This window comes from Tamandua tetradactyla, chromosome 5 (genome assembly GCF_023851605.1).
Source record: "Tamandua tetradactyla isolate mTamTet1 chromosome 5, mTamTet1.pri, whole genome shotgun sequence".
In the NCBI taxonomy this organism is placed as follows: Eukaryota; Metazoa; Chordata; class Mammalia; order Pilosa; family Myrmecophagidae; genus Tamandua; species Tamandua tetradactyla.
In genome coordinates, this window is record NC_135331.1 from 136,648,404 (window position 1) to 136,676,153 (window position 27,750).

The window sequence follows — 27,750 nt, forward strand, 5'->3', positions numbered from 1 at the left end:
TGTGAGAGACTCAAGCCTTGGGCCTATTCCTAGACCCAATGTCCCAGGTTGATTTGACCAGCCAGGGGATGCAATCTCTGGGTTTCACCAGAGACCCACCCTCGCCCAGGCTTTCCCTGGGGCTTGTAAGTAGATGCACACAAGATAGGCAAATCCTCAACATAGGCAGGAGAATTCATCCCTTAATGGAGTTTTAAAAGATATTGGGTAGTTTGCTAGACAGTATAGAGGGTTATGGAGGGACTGCACTTTGTGAGTGGTGGAGGTATGATGTCATATGAATGTGAATTATAAATTAGTCCCTGACTAGACTGGGAATCCTTATTGCAAAGTAGGAAGTGCGTAAAGAAACATCTAACTATTGACAAGGTCATTTAAGCCTTGTAAATGCAACATCCATGGACTGGGGTAAAAATATTGTGTTCTGTAATTGTCACATGCATCAGAGCCCTTCTCAAAGTTATGAGAGTGCAATAGTGGGGCCACTAGGTGACTGAATTCCTTTGTACTTTGACTTGAAATTTTAAACTCTATCCACACCTCCCCCATCTTTCTGCTCTGAACCCTTCCCCCTTTAGCTGGTTTGTTCATAATCAGCCTAGATTTTAAGAGGCCCTGAGGGCAAGGATAGATGACAGAGTTGGACCTGGTTTTTGAGAGTCCCTGTACCCTTCTTTTAGCTGTCTCTAATTATTAAATTTCTCTTACTTAAAGCTGCAACCTGGGCAATTAGAGAAGGTCCCTGCCCTTTTCCCAAGGCAGCCCTTCTGCAGCCCCAGGGAAATTCTAGGGAGCAGTTTCTTTCCAAAGTCCAGGCTTATTTATAGTGATTATTGTAAATCAAAGCTTTAAGCAGCAGGATTCAGAATACCACTTTATCATAGAGTGTGAAGGTGGTAAAGAGAGACTCAGGCATAGCACAGAGACCAGTGAACTTCTGCGTGACTCAGAGAGCTTCTCCAGTCAAATTCAAAGAACAGTGTCAATCACTAGTCGTTTAACCATCGAACCTGCATGGTACGAGGAATTAGTCCACCAGTTCTGAGAGGGAAGAGCACTGCAGTCAAATGAGATTATATTCTGTGGCCAGAGGAGAGAGAACAAAGATGGATAACAATATTCTTACCTGTAGGAGGTGCTAGTGTATCCCTTCATTGTCCCCAAGCTGATGCTGGACAGCCCCAGACATTCTTAGAAAAATTGAGACCTCAACCAAGAGCTTGGGCTGTGATGGTTCTTAATTCAGTTACAGGAAATTTCAAGGACTAGTCAATGTGTACAGCCATATAGTTTAATGAGCTCAAAGCTGGAGAGCCCCAGGAGTTCTCAGTTAGATGCCCAAGAGTCCTGGTAATTCTTGGAGAAGTTGAGACCTGGACCAGGGACTGATGACACCATGAGAGTTCTTGACTCAGTTGTAGGAAATTCAAAGACTAGCAATGTGTACAGACAAAGAATCCAAGGACTAGCCAGTATGTACAACTCAAAAACTTTAATGCATAGCAAAAGTGCATGCTTGAAGGAAGATGAGTGCAGGCGTTCTCCAAAAGGGAAGAAAACCTCTGAGGTTGGAATCCTTGTATTATAAAAACTTGGAAGAGCTCTTCCCCTTCTGGCTATGCTAATAAGGATTCAATGAATTGCACTTTTCATTGGTTCTTTTCAGGTGCCGACCTGAGTGAGAACTAGGTGTGTATGTGCTGAGGTGTGTGTGCAACAAAAGGAAATTTTTTTATGGGTTTTACAGTCACTTCCCTCTCCCTCTTTCCCTATCTAACCTGCCTCAAAACTATAAGAACCTTGAAAAGATATGATTGCTTTTGCACTCGCATCCTTTGTACTATTTTTAACACATTATTGTGCATCTAAATAAATCATAAAGTCTGCAATATGATTAATATTTTTTATTTCAATCATTTGTCTTTTAATGGAATTAAGAAATAGAAAAAGAAAAAGAAGATAGCTTTTATGTTTACCCCCCTATTTACCATGTTTGATCCTCTTCATTCCTTCTATCTGTCATCATTTCCCTTCTTCAGGTCTGTGGGCAATACACTGTTCATTTTTCTCCTTCACTTTTGTTAAGTATTCTTGTTGGATATAGAACATTGGGTTTCTTTAGGCACATTAGAGATATTCCATTTTCTGGCCTCCATTGTTTCTATGAGAAGGTATTTTTCTCACAACATATCACTGTATTTATCAACAGGGATTCTGTTTATTTCTTGCCTTCATTTCTTCACTGTCAATGAAGATTTGCACATTGTGGCTGTCCACAATTCAAAGCCACACTCCTGTCCATATTCACTGGAAGACATGCAGTTATGGTTTATTTCCCAATTCTCTTTTAGCTCTGTTTTCCTTCCTTGAGGACATAGTTCCAAATGGACTTGAGGAAATCTACTGATCCCAGCCAACACACCCATTCTCATTGCTACAGATATGAGATTGCTGCAATTTTCTCTGAGGGCATGCCATCTTGGAAACCTTTGTTCTGTCGGCTCTCTGAAATCTAGCATCCCCACCTTTTCTCTTTCATCATTTCTTGCTTTGTCTTAGCTACTCTGATAGCCCTTTGCTATATATTGTACTTCAGGCTTACAAAAATATCCTAGTTCCCAGAAACATGGCATATTCTTTTGTTTCTCAATCTCCTTGTTGTTGTGGAGTTGTTTCTGAGAAGTGGTGGGTGAAATACCATCTTTACAACCACAGAAATTCACCATGGTTTTTTTTTTTTTTTTTTTTTAACATTTTAAACATGGAGAAAATCCCTAATCAAAGTTTGGCTTTCAAATGTAGGAGAAAAGTTAAATCTTCAATATTTCCTACCATTTTTTTGTCACTGATTCTCAAGTCATCACTTAGTTGGATGAGCTTTTCTATTAGAAAATTCCTCAGAAATGGATCACGGGCACAAGCTTCTCTGAGTTCCTGTATATTCAAAACTTTCTATGGGCTTGAAACTATCTTGACTGGATTTAAAATCCTAAGCTCATGCTTTCATTTCTTGAGTATATTGTAGTTGTTGATAGTCTCTTCATTTGCATTGAATGTTTGCTGTGCAGAAGTATGATACGATCTGAATTTTTTCCTTGGTAATGATGGAGAACCAGGGCCTGGTGTCCCCCCAGTCATATTGGGAATAAGTTACTGCATATAGCTGCCTAAATGACTGGGACAGAAGTTAAAGGTCAATAGACCTGCTCAGGGAGAAAAAGTATGTACAGATGGTATTGTAAACCACTTATTTTGTAAAGCATTAAAATTCTTCTCCCCTGGAAGTTAATAACAAATCTCCAAACCTTTGTGTCATGAGACCATGTTGAAACTCTGTCTCAAACCATCTGGAATATATTTGTCCTAAACCCTTATAAGCTGTTGCTTGCACTCCCTGTCCCTTTGTGGAGCACTGACTTCCATTTGCTGGATGGCCACTGACAGGTCACAGGGGATGAAACTCACGACCCCCCTTTCCTCCTTGCTGCAACACGATTCCCCTTGCCAAACATTCCTCGAGGCAAAAAACAAGGAGCAAACAGGTTGGAACAGACACAGCGAAGAAGGAAGCAGAAAGGCATGCTCCCCTCCTGGTGTCATTTTCTCTTTAAAACACAGCTCCCACAACAAAGAGCCAGAGCCATTTTTCCTTTCTTTTTCCTAACAGGTTTCACTGGCTCCCACCTGCCTGCTCTTTCCCTGCTTTCTCTCTGCTTTCTTTCCCTTCAATGAACTGTTAAACTTTAACTCACTGCCTTGCATGGACTTCTTAATGACTGTGCCTAACATAACTGTGCTGAAACCCAGGAATGGGAGACTAAACTGAGGTTTAAGTTTCCAGCCCCTCGGGGGCTATGGAAACCTCCCAGATACTCCATTCCTGAACCAGCATGGCTGTTCAGGTTTCCATGTGCTTAGTTATTTGAGCTTACAGGCTCAGACCATTTCAATGCAACACCAGCTTACATCCACAGCATTCAAATATCTACAACTATTTCGGCCCTAGCTCAAACTCCCCCTTCCCCTTTTCACTTCACATCACCATGTGGGAAAACATTTTCTTTAGCCTCTTGAAGAAAATGTTCCCTTACCCTTTCCACCTCCTCCCCTTGCAATAAATCCCTTCTATCCCTTGGCTTGCTGTGTGTTTATGAGTGTTGGACTGAAACTGGTTATGTCCTTCCTCATCTCACTACAGCTTGAGCACTCCTATTTTCACTTCTGTGTTCCCTTTGCCTGACACTGGTCCTCTTCTATATAAGGTAAGACTGAGGAATTTCTGTGGATTTTACTGGAATGCTTTTGTGGAGTACCTCGGCATGTTCCATGGCTTCAGCTCAGATGTTCATGAATGAGGTTTTGTTTTGGCTCACATTAGCATGCCCATAAATCTAAGTGCTTAGTCAGAACCTCCCATGAGCTACAGCTCTTTTCTCAGTCCCAATCGGCTTTGGGGATGCTCAAGCCCCTTGGAGACTTACTCTCTCACTCTACCTCTAATCCTCAGAGATCTGGCATGCATGCCTGAGCTGTGACCCCAAAGAGTATTTCCACTCAGTATTCCTGCTCTTTCCTATTTCCTCACCTTTTCCTTCCTTGTTATTGGGTTTCCGCAATCTATTCCCCCTGAGGATATGCACCCCCCCTTGGGCTGCCTATTATGCCACCTGAAAGACCTGAATCTAAAGGGCAACATCAAATCTAAAAAACTTCTCTTTTACTCCATGACGCTTTGGCCCCAGTATTCTCTGGAAAACCAAAATTGGTGGCCAGAAAATGGTACTTTTGACATCAAAATTCTTGTGGACCAAGACAACTTCTTGTGGTGATTTGCAAAGTGGGATGAGATGCCATATGCCCAAGCCTTTTGGATGCTCTGTGCTAAACCCTCACTCTATTCTTCATTAACTACCTACCAAATTCTTCCCCTCAATGAAAAACTGAAATCTCCTACTCCTCCCTCTTCTGAAAAACCAAGCCCTCCCATCCTCCCTCTTCTCCCCTCCCACCAACTCCTTCAACCTTAGCCAACCATTCTCCTCCTTATGACCCACCTGCAACCTTCTGCTTCTCCCCATCTTCTGCCCCTCCCCCACTTCCTTCCCCTTCCCCTGAACCGTTTTCCCCTCCCCATACCCAGTCTCAAGGACCAGTACCCTCCCCTGCTTCCTCAGATACTTCACCCCTCTCTCCCTCTCCACTCTCTAATTCTGAAACCCCCACTTTCTCATCCTCAACTGCCTCCCCCTCCACCGGTATTGTTCACCTTAGGAAAGTAGCAGGATGCGAAGGCATTGCCAGGATTCACGTTCTTTTTTCTCTCTCCAATCTTTCACAAATGGAATAATGTTTAGGTTCCTTTCTACAGACCCTACTCCATATCATAAAAAATTTAAATATCTAACTCAAACCTATAATCTCACCTACCAGGATGTGGTTGTAATTCTTACCTCCTCTACTACCCCAGAAAAAAAATGCATCTGGGCAGCAGCTACTATTCATGCAGACCAACTTTTTGCTCCTGACCCTCAAACTTACTCGCAAGGCTCTGCTGTGGTTCCCCCATTACCCACTAATTGAAATTATCAACCCAATTCTCCTGACTCACTCCACTTCCTCACTTGTCTCTCAGAAGGAATAAAAAAAAAAAATCAGGATTTAAGGCAGTCAACTATGATAAGCTCTTAGAAATTTCCTAAGGATTTGAAGAAAACCCTGCAGTGTTTATGAACCATTCAGCTGATTCCATACTCACACTTATTTAGACTAACCACTCCAGAAAGATGCCTCTTCTTACACATACACAGTTCATTACACAATCCACCCCAATACATTCAGGAAAAACTCCAAAAACTAGAGCAAGGACCCCAAACATCACAGGATGAACTCACCTGGGTTGCTTTCCATGTTTTCAACAATAGGCGTCAGAAAAGGAATACCAAAAAATCAGCTCAGGAAAAACCGGGACAGGAGCACATAGACATTCACTATTTATTATTGGGCAATGCCCTGCAAGATCCACCCATGCCCAGTGAGATGGAATACAACTGGGAGCTAAAGCACCCCTGTGTCCCTCTTTTTGTGGTAGCCAGGAGAGACATTGGGCAAAAGATTGCCCTAATCCCATACCACCTCTGGGGCCCTGTCCTCTCTGCCATAAGACAAAACACTGGAAAGCTGACTGTCCTTTGGCTTCACACCATGGGAATAGAGAGCAATCCTTAACAAGTGGTCACTCCTCGGGATTTAAAGTCTCAGACCTCCTCGACCTAGCCACTGAAGGCTAATGGGGCCTGGGTTCCTCAGCTCCAATTCTTCCCATCTCCATGACCAAGACCAGGGTAATCATCCTCATGACAGGTAAGCCAATCTCTTTTGTAGTTAACACAGGAGCCACATTTTCATTCTTACCTGAGTTTTCAGTGCCTCTAACGCGTTCCCTCATGTGTATGGTTGAAATTAACAGAAAAAAACACCCACTCACTACAAACCTCACCCATAGCCTGCGCTCTTCCAAACACTTCATTTTTCCACTCATTCTTAAAAGTGCCTGCCTACCCAGTCCCCCTCTTAGGACAAAACATTCTAACTAAACTAAACGTGGTGCTCACACTTCCTTCACTTTTCAAGCTAAATCTCACACCATCTGCAGTCCTACTACTTACCCTCAGCCACAGTCTTCACCCAAACCCAATCATAGATATTCCCACTGTGTTATAAGTATTTAGCATCATTCTGATAAGTTTAATTTTAGTGGTCATTGTATGTGATGAGATGTTTGCTTAGAGTAAGTGTAAAGGATGTAAAGGATATGATTTTGTTAAAGGAAAAAAAAAAGATAGTTTTGTCTTGAGATAAAATAAATGATTCTTACAGAATGAGGAAAAAGTAGGCAAAACCTGAATGGATATAGTAAGTGATAAGATGTTTGTGGAAAGGAAAATTATGGTCAAAGTTAAAAAAATCTGATAGGTCTATCTAAAAATAATGCATTAAAGCTTTAATGTCAAATAATATATTAATACAAAATTAAATTTTAGTTTTCTCTCTGTTAAAATAATGAAGTTTTCTTGGATTGTTAATCTATTTCCATAAAAAGTTATAAAAGTCTTGTCTACCTACTAACTGGATGGAAATCCATACCCTAGTCTACCTGTCACCCAAAATTTCCATAGCCCACATTAACCAATCCTTTCCCATTCCCCTGAACATAAACCTAAAACCAAAACATAACATTTTTCTTCTACCTCTGCTAGCCACTCTAGGCATCCTAACAGGGGTAAGCACAAGAGTTGACAGTCTAATCATATCGCAAATGCTTTCAAATTTGTTTGGCTGAAAAAACATGGTGCAAACCCTTTCTGGTTTAAAATATCATTGTGGTTCCCATCTACTTCCCCTTATAGGGCCTCATATCATTTTATTAATACTTCTCAACTTAGCACCTCAGTTTTCAAACTCATAAATCAATTTCTATGCTGCACAATTATGAATTCTACAGTTCATAACATCTTACTCTTAAGTTCTTTCAGAAAAACACCCTAGGCTACCCAAAACTTGCAAGACAAGAACTGGATGACTTGGCGCCTGACCACCACTGCATTGGAAATCTTTCTTCCAACCTGAAAAGCCCTTAACACCTCCCCCATACAGCAGGAAGTAGACAAGGACAAAAGGTTCTCTCACCCCCCCCCCCAAAATCTAGCCAAACCATCCCAAAAATATATATTAATCAAAAGGCAGGAATGACAAGTCACAAGGGATGAAACTTGTGACACTGCCCCTCCTCCCCTTGCTGCAATGGCTGAAACTTGTGATCTATTCCCCCACCTTTCTGTCTTGCCACAACTCATGACTCCCTTTGCCAAATGTTTCTTGAAGCAAAAAATAAGGAGCAAACAGGTCAGAACAGACACAGTGAAGAAGGTAGCAGAAAGGCACTCTCCCCTCCTGGCATCACTTTCACTTTCCCTTTAAAACATAGCCCCCACAATAAAAAGCCAGAGCCATTTTTTCTTTCCTTTTCCTAGCAGGTTTCCCTGCTTTCTTTCCCTTCAATAAACCTGTTAAAATTTAACTTGCTGCCCTGTGTGGATTCCTTAAAGACTCCATGCCTAACAGCCACCACTGTGAAAGATCTTCTTCTGTTCATAAATACCAATAAAATCCATGCCTAACTCTATGCCAAGTGTGTTCTTTGGCCTTGGGGCTATAGCAACCCAAGATCTTCAAGATCCGGGCAGGAGTAATTGGCAAGCCAGCCAGGAGACCAAGAGCTACAAGTCATAGCAGGCATAGGTTCTGGAATAGGAGAATCCATGGGGGAAATTCCAAATTGGCCATGTGGGAAGGGGTAGTTGCCCTCCTAGATGAAGGGAGACCACTGCAAGAGTATCGGGATGTGACATTGCTAACTGTTTTGCAACAGATAGCAGGACAACTGAATTTTAGCAAAAAGAAAAAAAAAAAAAAAAACACATAGCCTGGCCCTTCATATGGCCACAGAGGCAGAACAGGTGCCAAAAGCCACCTAGTTTTAATTCCTCCTGTAGTTTGCCATCTACAGGAGGGATAAAACTAGAAAGAGATTCATGCCTTGCCCAGGTAGAAATAAAGGACTCTAACTGATTGCCTGCACCAAGTGGACAGTCAGAGAGACTCTGGCCCAAGTCAGAGGCTATAAATTGCCTCAGGCTCCAATCTGGAGGATTTTAGATACTCTGAGATGGGACCCCAAAGTGTGGGATTCTATAGACTCCTCCATGGAAGAGGTAAGGGAGGTGGAATGGGAGGTGGAGGTGGCTGAAGATCACTGACAGGTATACTCCTTAATACAACAGAAATGGAAGGTGTCATTAGATCAACCCCTTGGGTTTCACAAACTCCAACCTCCTGAACAGAAATTGCATATTACAACGAGAAATTATATTCCTGACAAATTGGATGATTTAGGGCAGTAGTATAGATAAAAAGCTAGGGAGTCCCTACCAATTGACTTCTGAGGTTAAGGGACACTAGAGTAGAGGAGGTACAGCTATCTGGAGTGGATATGAATAAATTTGCATCTATAACTACTCACCTTTCACTACAACCATGCTTTTATGCTACCTTAGCTGATGCAAAAGCCCCTCCTTATTGATATAGCTGATTAACAGGTGTAGGCTACATGGCCTAATGAAGGATATATACTGCATAATACCCCCATTGGAAAAATGTGGAGGAGCTATAAAAGGTTTTAAGGGAGCTGGGAATGAAATATGCCATTTTTGCTGTGGTTTTCATAGGTCCTGACACTAAAGATTTTACCTCAGGAATGAAAGTCACGGTATTGCATACTGCCCCCAACCATTACTATGGGCCTTTTGTGTCTATCCCAAGCCCACTAGTAGGACAGCCCATTTCCCTTGTTGTTCAGGCTATAGATAACCTTGGGGAGTTATATAGACTGAAGAAAAGGTGGGCAGGAGAAAGGGCAATGGGAAAGGCTCCCCATGAGCATGATGGCCCTAATTGGGTATCCTGCAAGTAGATGTGAGCAAATCTCATCACTGCAGGCACAGAAATAGAGGATATAGATAATCAACCTATTTCAGTCCTGGTAAAACTATGGAGCAAATTGTCTGAAGACCAAAGCTTTACTAAAGTGAGCTCCTAAGCTTCTGAAGGAGAAAGAAAGTCAGAGAAGAAGTTCACATTTAGAGCCCAAGCCCGGGAGCTCTCCACTCCCCCAAAAGGGGCTTGGCGGGCCCCTTTCCCTTTTCCATAGGGGGATGGTTTAGCTCTCCAAGTGAGAACAATAGCCAAGGACCCCAGGAATTATCATATACTGGTCCCCTGCTAAGCCAAAGCAAGTGTTAGTACTAGTAGATATGGGAGCTGAATGTACCTTAATCTATGGGAATGTAGCCCAATTCCACAGGCCAGTACTAGCTATGGAAAGCTATGGGGTGTGTGTGTGATGATCCAGGCAAAGTAACTCAGTCTAACTTTACAAATTGGGTGATTACCACCCCCCCCCCCACAAGTGTATATGGTATATATTTCCCCTATACTGGAATACATTTTAGGAGTTGATCTATAGAATGCCACATTGCAGACCACTATAGGGGAATTCTGCCTCTGATGTAAAGTGATGAAAGCAGTCTTAAAGGGGCAGACAAATGGTCCTCTGTAAAAGTACCCTCACTTTGGTAAGTCACGGCTGGAAAACAATATAAACTTCCATAGAGCACCAAGAAATATGAGCCACCATAAAAGACTTGGAGCAGGTGGGGATAAAAATACCCACTGATAGCCCCTTCAGTAGTCCTGTATGGCCAGTACAAAAGCCTGATCGGATGTGGTGTATGACAATAGATTATTGGGAGTTCAACCAAATGGCATCACTGTAATATGCTGCAGTCCTAAACACTGTTGCTTTATTACAGGAGATTAATACCAAATTGTGTCAATATCATTTGTGTTGGATCTTGCTAATGCATTCTTTAGTATCTCCATAGAAAAATCAAGGCAGCCTACATATGCCTTCACTTGGGGAGGCCAACAATGGACTTTTACTGTGCTCTCCCAAGGCTATGTAAATAGTACAACCATCTGCCATGTTTTCACAGCATAGGATTTGGCAAAATGGAAAAATTCTTCAAGTGTAACTCAATTTCGCTATATGATTGATGTCATGTTAACCAGTTACTCTCTTCAGAATTAAAAGACGCCTCGGACTCATTGCCATCTCACCTTGAGAGCCAGGGATGGGCAGTTAATTGCAACAAGCTACAAAGTCCTAGCTGCTCTGTCAAATTCTTGGGTGTTGTGTGGTTGGGTAAGACAACAATCATACCTTCTGCTGTAATTGATAAGGTGCAATGTTTCCCCATGCCACAAATAACAAAACAACTAATGGCTTTCTTGGAGCTGTTGGGGTATTGGAGACCTTTTGTGGCTCTCAGCCCAAATGTTAAAAATTTGTGTTTTGACTAGGAAAGGCCATCTCTGGGAACGGGATACCTTCCAACAGACTGCTTTTTTTTTCAGGCTGCTTTTGAAAAGGCAAAAAGGACAATAGCACAGGCACAAGCAATTGGGTGGGGGTGCATATCCAGACCTGTCCTGTGAATTGGATATGGCCAGCACACTGGCATCAGCAATTTTTTATTTCTATCATGAATTAAGAAGAAATTATTTAAGTCATTTTTTTCAGCATCTTGATAGATGATTTGGAAATTGATTTTGGCAATTGACTTTGAAGATAGCAACTGTGTTGGTATGAATATATTATGTACTCCAGAAAACCCATGTTTTAATACTTATCTAATCTTGTTGGAGCAGCCATTTCTTTTAATCCTGATTCAATACTGTAGGTTGAAATCTTTTGATTAGATTTTCTTCAGGGAGATGTGAAACACCCAATTGTGGGTATTAATGTTGATTAGATAGATATGACTCCACTCATTCCAGGTGGGTCTTGATTAGCTTACTGGAATCCTTTAAAAGAGGACACATTTTGGAGAGACAGCAGAAATGATAGAAATAGCAGAAAAGACAAAAAGGACAGAGTCAAGAGAAGTGACAGAAGCCTCAGAGCCAACAGAAACTTCACAGCAGAACTGACCCAAATGTGGACACGTGAAGAACAGAGACACAGATGTTTGAGACGCTTGGAGCCCAGCAGATGGTGCCATGAGATGCTAAGCAAGCCAGAACCTGAAGAGTCAAGGGAAGCCAAGAAGAACAAAAGTTGAAAGCAACAGCCCAGAAGCAATGGACCAATGAAGCTTCCCAGCTGACAGAGGTGTTGCAGATGCACTGGCCTTCCTTAAATTAAGGTATCTTTACCTGGATACCTTAGTTTGGACATTTCCACAGGTTTTACTGTAAATTTGTAACTTATTAAATTACCCTTTAAAAAAAAACATTCCAGTTGGAATATCCAGAATGCAATATACCACATTCCAGCAGTTAGCAACTAACATACCTGTTTATTATTTCAATTCATGTCTGAATGCTGAGTTTCAGTTTTCCTTGGTTTCATGATAGGATATATTCTGTTAGGCTTAAATGTTGTTTCTCATTTTTAAGTTTTGCTTGTAGGTATATTTATGAATGTCACAATTTAAATTTTATTGTATATATTTGTATGAGTTATATTTTTCATGGAATATCTATTAATACACATGTCTTAGGAGAGCATTGTGGTTTGGTTGACTTTCCCAATTTCTTATCTCAACCTCAAGAAATAAGAAGAATTTCTTATTTCTTTTCTTATTTTGTCACTATAGTGATAGACAGTTTCTTTTTACATATAGTTTCTTTCTGTTATTAGAATTTCTTTATATCTTTGATTGTATTCTGTTTCAGGAGGATCTTTACTATCAGCTACTTGCTTACTTTACTCACCAACAGCCACTGCTTTCAGGGAAAGCTGCCCCCTCAAAAATGGCATCTTCTCTCCTCCTCAGCAGTGGTGTCTTCCCAAAAGTGTCACATTTGTAGTTTTCAAATCCTTTCTTTTACTTCCAAGTTGCCAGTCTCTGGTCCATCAGGTCTTAGGCATGTTTTAGATTTTTCATACTCAGAATATGTAATTAATGCATATGTACAGTGTATACGTATTCAATAACATATGTATAATTAATAATGTAACTAAGGTTAAGGATTTTATACTTGATTATTTGGGTGGAACTAATCTAATCAATTACGTCTTTAAAAGTAGAAAAAGGAGACAAAATGGTGGTTCAGAGAAATGCAACATGAGAGGTCTCAACCTGACATTACTGGCTTTGAAGATAGAGGAAGAGGGCCATGAGCCAAAGAACATGGCAGACTTTAGAAGCTGTTTATGGCCTTTAGCTTACAGCCAGAAAAAAAATGGGCACTTCAATCCTATACCTGCAAAGAATTGAATTCTGCCAACAATCTGTATAAGAAGGAAAAGGATTCTACCCTGGAGCTGCCAGAATGAAATTCAGTCTGATAACACCTTGATTTTAGTCCAGTGAGACATTTAAAGGATTTTTTTCTTCTTTAAACATTTTATCTTAAAATAATTTTAAATGTACAGGACACTTGAAAAAGTGGTACAGAACCCATACAAAGAACTCCAACATATCTTCCCAGATACCCAGATCTACCAATTTTGACATTTTGTGATATTTGCTGTATCATTCTATCTATAGCTAGCTATATTATATATTTTTTTCTCTATTTCCTGAACATTTGAAAGTAGGTTGCATACATACTTCCATGTATAGTCCCTAAGAACAACTACCTTAAGTACTGTAATCAAGTTCAAGAAACATACATAATGGACTTCTGAACTACTGACTTGTAATATATTTCTGTAGTTTTAAGCCATTAAGTTTGCAGTAATCTGTTATGGCAGTACTGAAAACTACCACAGTCTTCATTACTTCTTTAGTTAGTGTTTTTTATTTTTTAGTATATAGATCTTGCATTGACTTTTTAGATTTATGCATGAGTATTTCTTATTTTTGATGCTGTTGTGTTACTTTTTGTAAAGTTCAATTTCTAATTTTTCATTGCTACTATGTAGAAATTCATTGGTTTTTGTTTATTGACTTATATCCTGCACCCTTGCTACATTCCCTTATTGGTTTTACCTTTCTAAGCAGATGCCTTGGGATTTTCTACATAGGCAATCATGTCATCTGCAAAAGCAACAGTTTATTTATTTATTTCCAACTGGTATTCCTTTTGATTCTTTTTCTTTCCTTATTACACTGGCTAAAACCCTAAGTACAGGGCGGGCCGCGGTGGCTCAGCGGGCAAAGTGCTTGCCTGCTATGCCGGAGGACCTCGGTTCGATTCCCGGCCCCAGCCCATGTAACAAAAAACGGAGAAACAGAATACAATAAAACAAGAAAATGTTTAAAGATGTTTCCCTTTCTTCCTTCCTTCCTTCCTTCTATCCTTCCTTCCTTCTCTCTGTCTTTCCTTTAAAAAAAAAAAAAAAAAAAACCCTAAGTACAATCTTAAATTGAAGTGGTAAGAGTTGATGTCCTTGGCTTCTTCTTGATCTTATAAGAAGGCAACAAATCTTTCACCATTAGTTGTGATGTTAGTTTCAAGTTTTAGTTGATGCCACTCCTAGTTTCCTTGGGTTGCATAACAAAGTACCATAAACTTGATGGCTCAAAATACCAAAAATCTATTGTCTCACCATTCTGGAGGCTAGAAATCTGAAATCAAGTTCTCAGCAAGACTCTGTTCTGTGGGTAAGAATTCTTCCCTGCCTCTTCCTAGTTTCTTGGTTTGCCAACAATCCTTGGCATTCCTTAGTTTGCAGCTGCAGCACTTGAATCTCTGCTTCCATTATCACATGACATTCTCCCCTTTGTCTCTCTCTGTGCCTCTTCTGCCCTTTTTGTAAGAGTACCAGCCATATTGGAACAAAGGCCCACCCTTTCTCCAATATGTTCTCCTTTTAACTTAACTAATTCCATCTGCAGTTCTCTGTTTCTAAATAAGTTAATATTCAAAGGTACTGGGAGTCAGGACATCAACATATTTTGGGGGGAGGGAGAACTCAGTTCAACCCATAACAATGCCCTTTATCAGATTAAGAAAGTTTTTTTCTAGTCTTTGTTTGGTTTGCATTTTCATTATGAATACATAGAACTTTATCAAACGCTTTCTCTGCTTCTATTGAAATGATCACATTTTTTTCTCTTTTTAGTCTTTTGATATGGTGAATTGCATTGACTGATTTTTTAGTATTAAGCCAACATTCTATTCCCACGATTAATTGTACTTGGACATGCTACGTTATCCTTTTTATGTATTGCTGGATTTTATTCACTTGCATTTTGTTGAGGATTTCTGCATCTCTATTCATAAGTGTTTTTGTTTTCTAGGCTGCTCAAGCAAATACCATGTAATAGGTCAGTGTAAATAATGGGAATATTTTGTGCCAGTTTAAGGTTGGGAAAAAGTCCAAATCGAGACATTATCAAGGTGACACTTTTTTCTTGGGTACTGTGGTGTTTTGGGTCTGGCTGTTAGTAATTCTTGGTCCTCAGCTTTTCATATGGCAAGGCACATTGTGACATCTCCTGGTCTCTCCTTTCTCTTCTAGGTTCTGTTATGTTTGGCTTCTTGTTTTTCTGTAGCCACCTCTCTGTGTCTGAATTTCACTCCACTTTTAAAGGACCCCAGTATAGGATTAAGTTTCATCCTGATTGAGCTGGGCCACACCTTGAGAGAAGAAACCTCTGTTACTTACTTACAATGGGTTCATGCCCACAGGAATGGGCTAGATTTAAGAACATGTCTCTCTGGGGAATACACAGCTTCAAGCCACCAAATTGCACTTTCTGGACTGCAAAAAGGCATGTTCTTTCTATGCAAAATACATCCCATCACCACATCTCAAAAGCTTTCAGTCATTTCAGTAACAATGCTTAGTACAAAGTCTCATCAGAATATGGTATGTGTGTGGTCTGTCCTGGGGCAAATTTCCTTCTGTCTTTAGATCTGTGAAACCTAGAGAACAAGTTATCTGCTTCCAGTATTCAAGGAAGGGACAGGCATAGAATAAACATTCCCAATCTCATAGGGAGGAATTAGAAGGAAAACAGGGATCATACGTCCTAATCAATTCTGAAACTTAACAGGGCAAACACCAATGGATTTCAAGGTCTGAGAGTCATCTATGGAAAGATGTTTTGTCTTCCAGTCCTGATGAAGTGACAGCCCCATCCCTTACAATTGTTTGCACAGTGACCATACTCTTCCCAAACACACAGCTGAAGGCTGCATTCTTCTCAAGCATTGGGATGGTGGCCTGTCTTTTCCAAAACACCAGGATATAGCCCTTACCCTCTCTGAGCACTACAGTGGCATCCAGGGTCTCCATGAATGCAGGCACAGACCCACCATTTCTGAGCATTGGGGCAGCAGCACTCTTTCTGAACAATGAGGCAGAAGGCACGCTCCCTCCAATTGCAGGGGTGGACCCACCCTTCGCACTCATATTGGTGGGCCTGCTCTCTTGACTGGAGGATATTTATTTAATCCTGGCCTCAGTTTCCATGGCTCTGCTCTTCCTTCGGGAAGAAAAGTTTTCCTTCAATTTTTCTCTTCTTTGTCTCTTTCAGTCCAGTCTGGCAGTGGCTCTGTTCATACAAATTTCACAAAAAAACTTATTGGTTAATGAAGCTCACAAGGACTCAATCCATCAGACAAAAGGACTTTCTATAGATCCTTCCCGCATAGCTGCAGCTCCAATACTGATTTCCACCGAAATGGCTGTTCAATTAAATACTCTTTCCGAGCACTATTCTCTGGGGACTTGACTTTCTGGAAGCTCTGAATCTTCCAAACCATCGATTTCTGTTTTTTGTGTGTGTGCCAAGGAGTTCAGTTCTCAGCTCATCCTTTTCCTCTCACATTTTTCTATAAGTTGCAAGGAGAAACCAGGCTGCACTTTCCACATTTAGTTGGAAATCTTCTCAGCTAAGTGTCCAAGCCTATTGCTTTCAAGTTCTGCCTTCCATCTGACATCAGAGCTCAATTTTACCAAGTTCTTTGCCACTTTAAAACAAGCTGCCTTTGCTGTAGTTTCCAATAATACAGTCATCATTTTCTTCTAAAATCTCAACAGAAGCACATTTCGTGTCCATATTTCTACCAACAGTCTCTTCAAAGCAATCCAGGCTTTTTCTATCAAGCATTTCACAATTCTTTCAGCCTCTACCCATTACCCAATTCCAAAGCTTCCCCACATTTTTGGTATTTGCAATACCAGTACCCCACTTTCCAGGTACCAAAATGTGATTTAGTTTCCTAGCACACAAAAGCAAATACCTTGCAATGGGTCAGCATAAATAATGGGAATGTATTTGCTGATGATTTGAGGCTGGGAAAAGGTCCAAATCAAGGTGTTATAAAGGTGATGCTTCCTTCCCAAAGACTGTGGTGTTCTTGGTCCTTAGCCTGTCATGTGGCAAGACACAATGGTGCATCTGCTGGTCTCTCCCTTCTCTTCTGGGTTCTGTTGATGTTCATTCAGCTTCTTATTTCCTGTACTCTCTCTCACTCTGTCTGAATTTCATTCTCCTTATAAAGGAGTAAGGATTAAGACTCATCCTGACTACGCTGGAGCATACCTTAAATGAAGTTTTTATTTCATCAAAGAGTTCTACTTACAATATGTTCATACCCGCAGCAATGGGTTAAATTTAAAAACATATCTCTCTGAGGAACATGCAGTTTCAAACCACCACAATGAGGAAAGTTGATTTGCAACTTTCCTTTCTTTAATATCTTTTTCTGATTTTAGCATCAGAGGAATGCTATCCTCATAACATGACTTTGAAAGCATTCCCTCCTCTTCTATATTTTAGGATTTTCTTTTTGTAGAATTGGTAGCATTTCTACCCTACATATTTAGAAGCCATCTGAACTTAAGTGTTTTAAAGTACGAATATATTTTCTTTAATAGATATAGAACTATCCAGGTTATCTTCCTGTTCTAAATAAAGCTCTGCAAGACTCCCTCCACCTTTTAAGCTTAGTGACAAGTGTGTTTATTCTTTACGCATACATGAATTTGGACTAGGTAGTCTTCTCTAGCTATGGCTGTCGATGTGAATTGTGAGTGTGTAATTTGGATTCTCCTTACTTTTTTTTTAACATGGGCAGGCACGAGGAACTGAACCCAGGACCTCTGGCATGGCAGGCGAGAACTCTGCCTGCTGAGCCACCGTGGCCCATCTCCTTACTTTTTAAAGAGAAGCCATAAGTAGATTCAAATTCATAGGCTACCATTATTCCATAGAATTTTAGAAGCATATTAAAGTAGCTTTTTAGTGACAATGTTCCAGCTCACACTGATGAATCTAGAGGAAAGACTTTCATGATGAGAATTGCAAGACTAGAGGGACCACACAGCAGCTATGGGCAGGATGACTGTGGGCAGGATGACTATGTGTCATGTGGGCTTTTTTGGGCTTTTCAGTGTCAGTTTCTTCTTTGATTGGTAGTTGCTCCTTGGTTTATATTTGGGTAATCTTCTCTTTCACTTTGCATGCAGTCTTGGCCAATTAAGATACCTTTCTGTCCCTCAGATAAGGATGGCAATGAGCTAATCTGGGTCAACCAGATTTTATCTCCCAAGAGCTGAATCTTGAACAGAATCACTAAAAGACATAAAATGCCTGCAGCTAATTCAGTTTAGGGGTGGTGATATTCTTATAAATCTCCGAATTAACTACTGTTCCTGGGTTTCTGCTACTATTCTGGTTTCTGTTCTTTCTGATGCTATTTGTTTCTTCAAGATTATGAGCTATCTCATGTCTTCTAAATTAATTATAGTTCTTCTTAAGTTAGCCAGACTTTATTTCAGTGGCGTGTAACAAAATAACCCTAATTGAAAAAAGAGCAAATGGGGTCATGTGGTGGCTAATACTTCTCCAGAGGGAGAACACGATGTATATAAAGACTGTAAGGCATTAATAGAGATTTCTGTATGATCTTCAAACCCTACATTTTATTAAAAAGGCAGATGCTTTAACTTAGGCTTTTCAAATAAAAATTTATCAATGTGGGGCCTGGGGAAATCTGAAATTTGAACAAGGATTTCAGGGATTATTCAGCAAAAATACATTTGAGAAACACAGAATAGGGATACATGTTTGAAATTTAAAAATAATGGGTTAGAGTGCATTAAAGCTGTTTAATTTGAAGTTAGTCACTTAATCACTCTTATCACTAGTTTTTTTCCAACCTGTAAAATGAAGATAGTAATATCTGTTCAAGTTGTTTTCAGAGATTGAGATAATGTATGTAAAATATTTTCATATTACCATTCAATAAAGGAGAGTTGTATCATTTGCAGATACTTAGATTGCAAAATATAATATGTAGAAGGTAAAAATTGTGGATAGCAAAAATAATGGTTGAAAATAATTTAAATCCACAATAATAATGCATGTGGCCATATTTATGCATCATGTAGACAAATCTACTTTCTTTCAATAAGTATAAACCTGACTGGTTTTTTTTTGCTGAAGAGTTAGAATAGGTTAGAATAGTTGACTCTCATGTCAAGAAGTTGGCTTATAATTAGAAGCTATGTTATATATATATATTACCTATGTATAATACAACTTTACATGCTAGAAAATCATGGTCAAATTGCTTCTATCACGAGAAGAACGTGAGAACAGCCAGACTGGGGAATTGTGATTCATTCTCACATCTCTTGCAACCTGTAGGCTAGTGGTCCTCAACTCCAGCAACATTAAACTCATCTAAGAAACCTAAAAAAAATCTGGACCTTCCCGGTTTATATTGGAATCTCTGGGGGTGGAGTCTGTCAGTTGTCATAATTTAGATTATGCATAGTAACAAACAACTGCTGAATATCAGTAGCTTAAAACAATAGAGGTTTATATCTCAATCATAATCCATGTCAAATAAGGATTGTGGATGGAAGGCACAGGTAATGCCCAAGGTAGCGTCACTCCAGGACACAGCCTGATGGGATACTGTAGTGTCTGGAATGTGCTTGGTGATATGATAGATGAAAAGAAGAGAAAGTATCAGTAATTAAGTCTTCTACCTGAAAATGACTCTCTACACTTTCACTCAAACTCACTGTTAAAGCAAGTCACATCACCATGCCAAATTTCAAGTGATTAAGGGAAGTGCAGTCCACCTGAGTTCTCAGAAACAGGGAAAATAAAAATATTCATGAATAGCTCTAATATTTACTACATAGAGCCTGGACAACGGTATAATACATTTGTTAAATCCTAACTTTTCTGTTATAATTCTTCCTTCTACTTTGATCCTTTTCCCAATCTTTAGGGTTATACCCATCCTAACTTTTTTAATGTTGTAAAGGGGTATCAACAACATGGGATGGGGAATAGTACTGATTGATGATCTTGGAGAGACTGACACATCTGGGTTTCAGAACTTATCTGGCCTAGGAACCATCTGAAGGTTTTAGGTTTCTGAAAAGTAAACTTAGTGTGTGCAACTATTGTAGAATCTCAGAGCCCTAGGTGTTCTTTAGGGTTGACAGGAATGCTGTTGGTTGGGGTTTGGCAAACTGTGGCAATTAGCAATATCTAGCTGAAGCTTGTATAAGAGTAGCCAAAATAGCCTTTATATTTGAACTGATACCTTATTTTGTTACATTTACTTCCTCTCTTTTGTTCAAGAAGGGCTTCTTCAGGAAGCCATTGTAGATCCCATGCTTCTAGGGCCAGACTCATCCCCAGAACCATGTCCCACATTGCCAGGGAGACTCACACCCCTGAATGTCATGTCCCACGTAGGTGGACGAGTAATCAATTTACTTGCAGAGTTGTCTCCTTGAAGTTTGTATAAAAGATCTTATCATCTGTGAATAGAATTTTACTACTCCCTTTTTAATTGTGATGCCATTTATTTCTTATTTGCCTAATTGCTCTGGTTAGAAACTTCAGTACAATGTTGAGTGGCAAGGGTAGACATTCTTCACTTAATCTCTTTCTCTGATAATTCAGGTTTCTTAATATAATAAGGGATTCACCATTTTGGGGTTCCCCCATTTGCAGTTTGGATTATGTGAACTAAGGAGTCATTGGGTAGTATCTATTCGTGATGGCATCTGTGTTTCCTTCTTGTATCTGGTGTTGCGGTCTGTGTAGTACTTCCTAAATTTTGTTTTTACATTTACATTTTACATTAGATAATTTTTAGCTTTACAGAAAGATCATGTGTAAAATACAGATTTACCATGTACTACCTTATTATTAATACCTCACAATAGTGCGGTACATTTATTGCAATATCAATTTTATTTTTAATAAAATTTACATTTTTAAAACTGTGCAATTAACTAAAAAGGTTTACTCTAGAGTTCACTGTGTTGATTAATCCTATGGGTATTTAAAAATATTTTATTCTAGTGCTCGCTTCGGCAGCACATATACTAAAATTGGAACGATACAGAGAAGATTAGCATGGCCCCTGCGCAAGGATGACACGCAAATTCGTGAAGCGTTCCATATTTTTTGGACATTTGATCTTTGATAAGGCAGTCAAGCCAACTCACCTGGGACAGAACAGTCTCTTCAACAAATGGTGCCTAGAGAACTGGATATCCATATGCAAAAGAATGAAAGAAGACCCATATCTCACACCCTACACAAAAGTTAACTCAAAATGGATCAAAGATCTAAACATTAGGTCTAAGACCACAAAACAGTTAGAGGAAAATGTAGGGAGATATCTTAAGAATCTTACAATTGGAGGCAGTTTTATGGACCTTAAACCTAAAGCAAGAGCACTGAAGAAGGAAATAAATAAATGGGAACTCCTCAAAATTAAACACTTTTGTGCATCAAAGAACTTCATCAAGAAAGTAGAAAGACAGCCTACACAATGGGAATCAATATTTGGAAACGACATATCAGATAAAGGTCTAGTATCCAGAATTTATAATGAGATTGTTCAACTCAACAACAAAAAGACAGTCAACCCAATTACAAAATGGGAAAAAGACTTGAACAGACACCTACCAGAAGAGGAAATACAAATGGCCAAAAGGCACATGAAGAGATGCTCAATGTCCCTGGCCATTAGAGAAATGCAAATCAAAACCACAATGAGATATCATCTCACACCCACCAGAATGGCCATTATCAACAAAACAGAAAATGACAAGTGCTGGAGAGGATGTGGAGAAAGAGGCAAACTTATCCACTGTTGGTGGGAATGTCAAATGGTGCAACCACTGTGGAAGGCAGTTTGGCGGTTCCTCAAAAAGCTGAATATAGAATTGCCATACGACCCAGCAATACCATTGCTAGGTATCTACTCAAAGGAATTAAGGGCAAAAACTCAAACGGACATTTGCACACCAATGTTTATAGCGGCGTTATTTACAATTGCAAAGAGATGGAAACAGCCAAAATGTCCATCAACAGACGAGTGGCTAAACAAACTGTGGTATATACATACGATGGAATATTATGCAGCTTTAAGGCAGGATAAACTTATGAAGCATGTAATAACATGGATGGACCTAGAGAACATTATGCTGAGTGAGTCTAGCCAAAAACTAAAAGACAAATACTGTATGGTCCCAATGATGTGAATCGACACTCGAGAATAAACTTGGAATATGTCATTGGTAACAGAGTTCAGCAGGAGTTAGAAACAGGGTAAGATAATGGGTAATTGGAGCTGATGGGATACAGACTGTGCAATAGGACTAGATACAAAAACTCAAAAATGGACAGCACAATAATACCTAATTGTAAAGTAATCATGTTAAAACAATGAATGAAGCTGCATCCGAGCTATAGGTTTTTGTTTTGTTTTGTTTTGTTTTGTTTTGTTCTTACTATTATTACTTTTATTTTTTTTCTCTATATCAACATTCTATATCTTTTTCGGTTATATTGCTAGTTCTTCTAAACCGATGCAAATGTACTAAGAAACGATGATCATGCATCTATGTGATGATGTTAAGAATTACTGATTGCATATGTAGAATGGTATGATTTCTAAAAAAAAAAAAAAAATGGACAGCACAATACTACCTAATTGTAATGTAATTATGTTAAAACACTGAATGAAGCTGCATCTGAGCTATAGTTGTTTTTTTTCTTATATATTTTTGTATTTTTTATTTTTATTTTTATTTTTTCTCTATATTATCATTTTATTTCTTTTTCTGTTGTCTTGCTATTTCTTTTTCGATTTAGATGCATATGTACTAAGAAATGATGATCATACATCTATGTGATGATATTAAGAATTACTGATTGCATATGTAGAATGGAATGATTTCTAAATGTTGTGTTAGTTAATTTTTTTAATTAATAAAAAAAGTTAAAAAAATATTTTATTCTAGTAACATATGTACCACAAAAAATGCCCCCTTTCACCACATTCTACTATATATTACATTATTAATTACATTCACAATGTTGTGCTACCATCACCACCACCCAATACCAAAATTTTCCATCATCCTAAATAGAAACTCTATACAACTCTACGCATTCCTTACTCTCACCCTGGCTCCTGATACTCAGTATTCTAGTTTCTGACTCTATGAATTCGCTAATCCTAATTATTTCATATCAGTGAGATGATACAATATTTGTCCTTTTGTGTTTGGCTTATTTCACTTAACATGATATTTTCAAGGTTCAACCATGTAATCATATGTGTCAGAGCTTCATTCCTTTTTATAACTGAATAATAAACCTCTGTGTGCATAAATGTGTGTAAAACACATTGTGATAGTTAGATTCAGTTGTCAACTTGGCCAGGTGAGCACACCTAGTCTTGTTGCTGCGGACATAAGCCAATGGTACGTGAACCTCATCTGTTGCTAATTACATCTGCAGTTGGCTAGGAGGCGTGTCTGCTGCAATGAGTGGTTTGACTTAATTGGCTGGTGCTTAAATGAGAGAACGCAATGTAGCACAGCCTAAGCAGCTCGGCATTCCTCATCTCAGCACTTGCAGCTCAGCCCAGGCCTTTGGAGACGCAGAAAGAAATCACCCCAGGAAAAGTTGTTGGAACCCAGGGGCCTGGAGAGAAGACCAGTAGAGACCATCTTGTACCTTCCACGTAAGAAAGAACCTCAGTGGAAAGTTAGCTGCCTTTCCTCTGAAGAACCAACAAAATAAATCCCCTTTTATTAAAAGCCAATCTGTCTCTGGTGTGTCGCATTCCGGCAGCTAGCAAACTAGAACACACATTTTATTTATTTGTTCATCTTTTGAGGGACACTTGGGTTGCTTTCATCTTTTAGCAATTGTTAATAAAACTGTTAGGAACATTAGGGTGAACATGTCTGTTCAACTCTCTGCTTTCAATACTTTTGGGTGTAATATTAGTAGTGGGATTGCTGAGCAATATGGTAATTCTATACCTAACTTTCTGAAGAACTCCCAGTCTTCTATAGCAACTGCAATATTTTACATAGCCACCAGCAATGAATGAATGTTCCTATTTCTCCATATCCTTTCTAACACTTGCAATTTTCCATTTTTAAGTAGTAGCCATTCTAATGGGTGTAAAATGATATCTCATGGTTTTGATTTGCATTTCCTGAAAGTTAATGATGCTGACCATCTTTCATGTGCTTTCTGGCCATTTCTTTATAGAGATGTCTATTCAAGTCTTTTGTCCTTTTTAAATTGGGTTGTTTGTCTTCTTTGTTGTTAACTTCCAGTATTTTTTTATATATTCTGGACAGTAAAGCTATTATGAAGTTCCCAAATATTTTTTCCCCATTGTGTGGTTTGTTGTTTTACTTTCATGATAAAGTCCTTTGAGGCACAAAGACTTTTAATTTTAATGAGACTTTATTTATTTATTTATTTATTTATTATTGCTTGTACTGTGGGCATAAAGCCTAAGAAACCAATGCCTAACAGAAGGTCCTAAAGATGCTTCCTTATGCTTTCTTCTAGCAGTTTGATAGTCTGGCTCATATATTTAGATCTTTGATCCATTTTGAGTTGATTTTTGTATATGGTGTGAGGTAGTACGTCCTCCATTTTTTTTTTTTCAAACAAATGGAGATTCAATTCCCAGTGCCATTTTTTAAAGAAACTAACTGTTCTTTCCTCCTTGAGTAGTCTCTGCCATCTTGCAAAAAATCAGCTGGCTATAAATGTGAGGGTTGATTTCTGAGTTTCAATTCCATTCTATTGTTCTATATGTCTGTCATTGTGCCAACACCATGCTATTTTGATTACTGTGGCTTTGTAATAAGTTTGAAGATTTGGAAGTGTGAGTCCACCAACTTCATTCTTTTTATTCAACGTGGCTTTGGCTATTCAGGACCCCTTACCCTTCCATATACATTTGGTGTTTGGCCTCTTCATTTCTGCAATGAAGACTTAGAATTTTGATTGGGATTGCACCAAATATATAAATCTCTTTGGGTAGAATTGACATCTGTATTAGCTAGTGTTCTCTAGAGAAACAGAATCAGCAGAAAATATCCATAGAAATAAAATTTATAAAAGTGTCTCACATAACCATGGGAACGTAGAGTCCAAAATCCATAGAGCAGGCTGTGAAGCTGATGACTCAGTGAAGGGTCTGAATGAACTCCACAAGAGTGGCTTGCCATCTGAAGCAGGATGTGAGACTGTCTCTTCTGAATCCTACTTAAAAACCTTCCAGTGATTAGATGAAGCATCACTCATTGCAGAAGACATTCCCCTTGGCTGATTACAAATGCAATCAGCTGTGGATGCAGCAGACATGATCATGATTTAATTCTATGAAATGTCCTCAAAGCAACAGATAGGCCAGTACTTGCCCAACCAGACAAACGGGCACCACTACATGGCCAAATTGACACATGAACCTGGCCATGACAGTCCACCCTTTGTCAACTTGGCAGCTATACACATCACCGTAAACCATACTTAATCTCTAAATAGGAAACAATAAAAGACACATTTTTTCCTCACCTAACAATACTCAATTGTCCTGTGTACAACCAGAAACACAATAAGTCTCCCTGGAATAGGATGTTAAGTCTTTGGGTAATATTCATTATTAAACTTGACATCTTACAACTTAAATACTACAACATTAATAAAACAGCATTACAGTCCTTGTTTCTGTAACTGCTCATGTGGTTGTAGTTCATATCTATCACTATCTTCTTCCACTACCCATTCCATGTTCCCTTTATCCTCAGCAAGCACCTCAGCTGGCCATGGTTCTGGTGGAGTGACCCAAACCCTCATTTCTGAAGTTTCAGAGTCATTGGTAGTCCTGCCTGGACCGGGTTGTTGCAGCCCATTGATATTAATTACAGGGCATGGTAGTACCAAAAGCCACCCTAGGGGATCTCCTATATTTCAGGAAAACTCTTCTTTACCTCCATCGTGTAGTTGCAGTTCTATTCTCCCTTGATAGTCAGGGTCAATCACCCCAGCCAGTAAAGTAATCTCCTTCTTGGCTTGTTGATCCAGGGGCATGAGAAGCCCAAAGTGACCAGGTGGCAGTCTTAGATTCCACTTTGATGGAATCATTGTTGTTTCTCCTGGTGGAAGCCCTCCCTTTTCTGGAACTAAAACCTGTAGACCTGAAGAGCTCAAGGTTGTAGAACAGGAAGGAAAAATTTTCCTAGTGGATTGCTAGGAGTAATAGTGCATGGTGCCACTCCCATTTCCACCCCTTGGTTTCTGAACCCATGCATCTTGGCTATGGGAGAAACAGCACCATACAGTGGATGCTGATTCACAGCATGCACAGCCTCCTGGAGAACATTACCCCAGCCTTGCAAGGTATTGCCACCTAATTGGCACTGTAATTGAGTTTTCAAAAGGCCATTGCACAGTTCTATCAATCCAGCTGCCTCTGGATGATGGAGAATATGGAAAGACCACAGCATTCCATGAGGATGTGCCCATTCCTGCACTTCATTTGCTGTGAAGTATGTTCCTTGATCAGAAGCAATGCTTCTGGAATGCCATGATGATGGCGAAGGCATTCTGTAGGTCCACTGATGGTAGTTTGGAAGAAGCATTGTGTGCAAGGAAAGCAAACCTATATCCGGATCATGTATCTATTCCAGTTAGAACAAATCATTGTCCCTTCCATGAAGGCAGTGGTCCAAAGTAATAAATCTGCTACCATGTAGCTGGCTGGTCACCCTGGGGAATGGTGCCATATTGGGGGCTGAGTGTGGGTCTCTGCTGCTGGCAGGTTGGGCACTCACCACTGGCTGTAACCAGGTCAGCCTTGGTGAGTGAAGTTCATGTTGCTGAAGTCCATGCATAGCCTCCGTCCCTACCACCATGACCACTTTGCTCATGAGCCCATTGAACAATGACAGGAGTTGCTGGGGAAAGAGGCTGACTGGTATCCACAAAACGGGTCATCTTATCCACTTGATTATTAAAACCTTCCCCTGCTGAAGTCACCCTGTGGTGTGCATTTACATGGAACACAAATATCTTCATTTTTATGGCCCACTCAGAAAGGTTTATCCACATACCTTTTCATTACCAATTTTCCAATTAAGGTTTTCCAAGTCCCTGACCATCCAGCCAAACCACCAGCAACAGCCCATGAGTCAGTATACAAACATACCTCTGGCCAGTTCTCCTTCCAAGAAAAATGAACAACCAGGTGCACTGCTCAAAGTTCTGCCCGCTGGGAGGATTTCCCTCACCACTGTCCTTCAAGAACATCCCAGATAAGGGTTGTAGTGCTGCAGCTGTCCACCTTCGGGTGGTACCTGCACATTGTGCAGAACCATCTATATACCAGGCCCAAGTTTTCTCTTCCTCAGTCAATTTTGCTGTAAGGAATTCCCTAAGAGGTCATGGCTCTAGTCTGGGAAAGAGAAGGTAATATGGCAGGAATGCAGAACATGAGCATTTGGGCCACTTCCTCATATAACTTACTTGTGCCTTCAGGACCTGCTCTGGCCCTATCTTGCATATACCATTTCCATTCTATGATGGAGTGCTGCTATGCAAGCCCAACTTTACGGCTTGGTGGGTCAGACAACACCCAGTTCATGATAGGCAACTCAGGTCTCATGATAACTTGGTGGTCCATGGTTACGTGTTCAGTCTCTATGAAGGCCCAGTAGCAGGCCAAAAGCTGTTTCTCAAAAGAAGAGTAGTTATCTGCAGCAGATGGTAAGGTTTTGTTCCGAAATCCTAAGGGTCTGCATAAAGGCTCCATACAGAATCTCTATTTGCCACTGACACTTCCAGCACCATTGGATCTGCCGAATAA

The 27,750-nt window shown here is 39.7% G+C and overlaps 1 protein-coding gene and 1 non-coding gene across 2 annotated transcripts in view; both read left to right on the top strand.

Annotated features, from left to right (window-relative positions):
- Window positions 1-27,750, top strand: part of BCKDHB (branched chain keto acid dehydrogenase E1 subunit beta) — a 406,736-nt gene that overhangs the window by 36,425 nt on the left and 342,561 nt on the right. The gene's annotated exons all lie outside the window — the stretch shown is intronic.
- Window positions 20,918-21,024, top strand: LOC143685246 (U6 spliceosomal RNA). Its single transcript, XR_013176495.1, has one exon. It is a non-coding gene; the product is annotated as a U6 spliceosomal RNA (small nuclear RNA).